The sequence below is a fragment of the Gobius niger genome, assembly GCF_951799975.1.
Source record: "Gobius niger genome assembly, chromosome: 15".
In the NCBI taxonomy this organism is placed as follows: Eukaryota; Metazoa; Chordata; class Actinopteri; order Gobiiformes; family Gobiidae; genus Gobius; species Gobius niger.
The window spans coordinates 20,449,105-20,454,018 of record NC_136866.1 but is presented as its reverse complement, the minus strand read 5'-3'; the positions used below and the strand labels follow the sequence as shown (position 1 = coordinate 20,454,018).

At 43.2% G+C, this 4,914-nt stretch overlaps 1 protein-coding gene across 1 annotated transcript in view; it reads right to left on the bottom strand.

The window, feature by feature from the left end:
- LOC306975203 (beta/gamma crystallin domain-containing protein 1-like) overlaps positions 1 to 4,914 on the bottom strand; it is a 282,258-nt gene that overhangs the window by 107,430 nt on the left and 169,914 nt on the right. The gene's annotated exons all lie outside the window — the stretch shown is intronic.

The following is a 4,914-nucleotide window of genomic DNA, read 5'->3' as shown; positions in this document are numbered from 1 at the left end:
GTTGATGGTCTGGAGGAGCAGAAGCCGCAACAGGAGCAGGGGCAGGTGGAACTTTGTTTGTTTGTTTGTCCCACACGGGATCCTTGTAGGGTGAGAGCCTGCTTAATTTTTTCAATCTCTGCGGGGTCCATGTTGGCCAGATAATTCCGTCAAAGTCGGTAAAAGCCTGACCTGCTTTTTGTCCTGTAGTATTTTTTGTGATACTTACATGTTACCTTCTTTGCCCAGGTTGCTTCTGATACGCTCTGGGTTTCCTCTGCTCCGTCCTGGTTCTGCTTGCTGCCCGCCTGCCCCCGTCGCCTCAGCCTCTTCAGTTTTTTTGTTTTGGAAATAAATTGTTAAACCTTACCTGCCTCAGTCTCCGCTTTGGGGTTCCTCCTCTGCAAACCTTAACATTTAGTAGTAGTAGTTGTTGTAGTAGTAGTAGTAGTAGTAGTAGTAGTAGTTTTTCCCCCTCCTTCTTTTATCACAAATACTTCCATTGTTCCTGTTTAATCAGGGTATCAGCAGGAATCCCAGAGTCAAATTTAATACATTTTAAACCCTTTCACATCTTCCAGCAGCTTCAACAAAGGTTTAAATTCCTCAACTTCTAGCCAGGTACCAACAAACTTACATTTTCCCTATCTTGACTTGTTCAGGGATAGTTTCACAGAATGGTGGTCAGCAGATACGGAGGAGCACATAACTTTAAGCAGGCTACGTCACGGCGCACAGGGCCAAAGCTCATAGAGGAGCGAAAGTAACTAATTATAGCATTTCATAAATTCACTGTCAATGTTATGGATACCCCTCCTGGAGCTGCCACCTTAACGTGGTGGAGGGGTTTGAGCACCCGCATGATCCTGAGCTCTGTTGTCGGGGACTTCGTGCCACTGGTAGGGTCTCCCAGGGCAAACAGGTCCTAGGTGACAGGTCAGACAAAGAGCGGTTCAGAAGCCCCTTATGAGAGACCAACAGGCCCGGTTAGCACCATGAGGCCGTCCTCCCGTGGATCCACCACCTGCAGGAGGAGCCATAAGGGGCTGGTGCAATGTGATTTGGGCAGCTCCAACAGCTGCCCCTACGACCCAACCCGGCAATGGACAAGTGGAAGAAAATGGATGGATGGATGGATGGATGTTATGGATACAAGTAAAAAGTCAATGCAAAAAAAAACCAAAAATACCACTGAAAAATCACTTTACACTGCGTTCCAAATTATTCTGCAAATTGTATTTTTGTGTCAAAAAGGTAAAAATAATAATAATGAAACTCATGGATGGTATCGTGTCTCGGGGCTCTGAATCACTGACATAAATCTCAGAGACCTGGGATGATTAGTTTTCAGGTTAAGCCCAGTTAAGGGAAAAACTACAGAAAAAGGGTGTTCCACTTTATTATGCAGATCATCATTTTCAAGCAATATGGTAAAGAAAAAGGATCTCTCTGCTGATGAAAAGCGTGAAATAGTTGAATGAAAGATTAGGCGTAATCATCATGCAGATAAGAGATTTGTGGATGATTCAGAGCACACTCAGGTTTGTGCAGATAAAGGCACAATATGGACGGTTTCTGCCAGACAAACACATCAGATTATTAGAACAGATGCTACAAAGCAGCATACAGGTATTTGAAGCTGCTGGTGCCTCTGGAGTCTCCCGAACATCAAGGTGTAGGACCCTCCAGAGGCTGCAGTTGTGCATAAACCTTCTATCCCGCCTCCCCTAAACTGTTAATTGAAGCTGATGAACAGAAACGGCTGCAACGGGCTCAGAAATACATGAGGACTCATTTTCAAACAGTTTTGTTCACTGATGAGCGCCGTGTAACCCTGGATGGTCAGATGGATGGAGTAGTGGATAGTTGGTGAATGGCCACAATGTCCCAACAAGGCTGCGACGTCAGTAAAGAGGTAGCGGAGTCATGTTTTGGGCCAGAATCATGGTGAGAGAGCTGGTCGGCCCCATTAGGCCCTTTTAGGAAAAATATGTGGAGTTTCTGACTGACCACTGTCTTCTATGGTACAAAAAGAAGAGCCGTGCTTTCCCTAACAAGATCATCTTCATGCATGACAACGCACCATGTCCTGCTGTACAGAATACCTCTGCATCACTGGCTGCTATGGGCCTAAAAGGAGAGAAACTCATGATGTGGACCCCCTCCTTTCCTGACCTCACCCCTGTTGAGAACATTTGGAGCCTCAACAAAAAAAAACTTCTATGAGGGTGGGAGGCAGTTTTCATCCAAACGGCAGCTCTGGGAGGCTATTCTAACATCCTGCAAAGAAATCCAAGCAGAAACTCTACAAAAACTCACAATTTTAATGGATTTAAGAATTTTGAAGCTGCTATCACACAAGGGCTCCTATGGTAAAATATAACTTGACCTGTTAATATATTTTTGATTGAAATAGCTTTTGATTTCAGTAAGTATGACCTCCTAATGCTACAAATTCAACAAATGACCATTTTCAGTTAATTACAAGCTTTAAATGTATTGAAACGATAAGTTGCATAATAATTTGGAACAGCAGATTTTGAGGTTTTTACTATATTTATTTTTGAAAAAAATACTGTTATCACTGGGAGATTTTTTCCACCACACGACTCTCATTTGAGTTGACAATTTAGAAAATCTTAGAAAAATGTCATTTGCATAATAATTTGGAACGCAGTGTAATTTGGCAATATAACCTTTGAATACTTTTTAAGACCCCGCGGATATAGTATACTGTTCTATTGTTCCATGTCGTACCTCATGTGTGTCTTATGTCTTTGCACCTTTGTAAATATGCACTACTTCTTGCAATAAAAGGAATTTAAATAATGCAAAAAAATAAATAAGTGGGTCCTTGATATAAAACGTCATTTACTATGTGTTGGCTCATGTGAAAAACGAGTAGCATGAACAAAAGTGGATCAGCAGAAGCGTCATTTATGCCTTTTTCACTCATGCAGTGTGGTCTTATCTACCTGTCAGATTTGGGGCCCTCATAATGTATTACAGACAACATCAACACCTTTCATTTTATGTGGCATAGTTTTCCATGAACTGATTCCAAAATAAGTATCTATTTATTTTTCATGTGTAAAAATCACCCCCAGAGGCCAAAGTAGATAGACACGGCAAGTCTCTAGTCCTACTGCTCCGAATTGATAAACTAAAGACTGCAGTATAAAATATGATTTTCAGTACTTCAATGTTACTCTGCCTCCCTGGGCTGAGGTCTAGGAGGTTTGGGCAGGGCTCATTTGGAACCTCTGACTGAACTCTCTCCAATGCAAAAAGTCCATCACTTTTGGTTATGAAGATAATCAACAAAATCACTACTACTACGACGACGACGACTACTACTACTACTACTACTACTACTACTACTACTACTACTACTACTACTACTACTACTACTACTACTACTACTACTACTACTACTACTACTACTGCTACTACTACTACTACTACTGCTACTACTGCTACTACTACTGCTCATACTGCTCCTACTACTACTACTACTACTACTACTACTACTACTACTACTACTACTGCTACTACTACTACTACTGCTACTACTGCTACTACTACTACTACTACTACTGCTACTACTACTGCTACTACTGCTACTACTACTACTACTACTACTGCTACTACTGCTACTACTACTACTACTACTACAGCAACTACTGCTACTAAACCTACCACTAATACCAGAGAAAAGGTTAATACAGAGCTTTAACTATAGCCGCAGTGAACAGTGCGTTTCATTACCAGAGACATGTTTTCTTCATTACCGTCATGCACTTCACTGAAGTGGATTCATGCAGATCCACTGTGGAGCTCATTTGTGACCCATTGTGACTGTGTCTCTGTGTGGTCTCTGTGTGGTCTCCCAGTGGTCTCTGTGTGGTCTCTGCGTGGTCTCTGTGTGGTCTCCCTGTGGTCACCGTGTGGTCTCTGTGTGGTCTCTGTGTGGTCTCTGCGTGGTCTCTGTGTGGTCTCCCTGTGTTCTCTGTGTGATCTCTGCGTGGTCTCTGCGTGGTCTCTGTGTGGTCTCTGTGCGGTCTCTGCGTGGTCTCTGCGTGGTCTCTGCGTGGTCTCTGTGTGGTCTCCCTGTGTTCTCTGTGTGATCTCTGCGTGGTCTCTGTGTGGTCTCTGTGCGGTCTCTGCGTGGTCTCTGCGTGGTCTCTGCGTGGTCTCTGCGTGGTCTCTGTGCTGTCTCTGTGCTGTCTCTGCGTGGTCTCTGCGTGGTCTCTGCGTGGTCTCCGTGTGGTCTCTGCGTGGTCTCTGTGTGGTCTCTGTGCTGCGTGGTCTCTGTGTGGTCTCTGTGTGGTCTCTGTGCTGCGTGGTCTCATATTGTCTTGTTTTCTCCATTGCAGTCGAGATATGATTACATCGTTTACAGTCCTTTAAGACTGGGGTAAACGTCCTTGGCTGGTGCCACGTCGATGAAGCAAGAGAAATGACCACTTTACTGACGGCATAAAGAGCCCACAGCTCTTAACAGTGCACTTTATTGTAAATGGTACAATTTGTGCGACACAGATCAAGTGAAATGAAAAGCACCTTGCCTGCTTGCCACTTCATTTCAGGATTATGACAGCGGTGGGCTTCACAAAACTGCCTACACCCAAACTAAACCGGGTTTAAACCTTGTTTTAAGTGTCGTTGAAATTACTTACACTTTAAGAAATCAATTATTTTAATTTTAAGGGTTAAATATTTGGTAACGCTTTATATTAAGGTCTGCTCATTAATAATAATAAGGTACTAAGTAAGGATTAAACAACTCGAAGCCATGCATTAGGTAAGGGATAATGTATAGAACGCTGGTCATTATCGGGAAAATAAGCACCGACCCCGACGCGAAGGTGCTTATTTTCCCGATAATGACCAGCGTTCTATACATTATCCCGCTTATTATACGGACATTGGTCA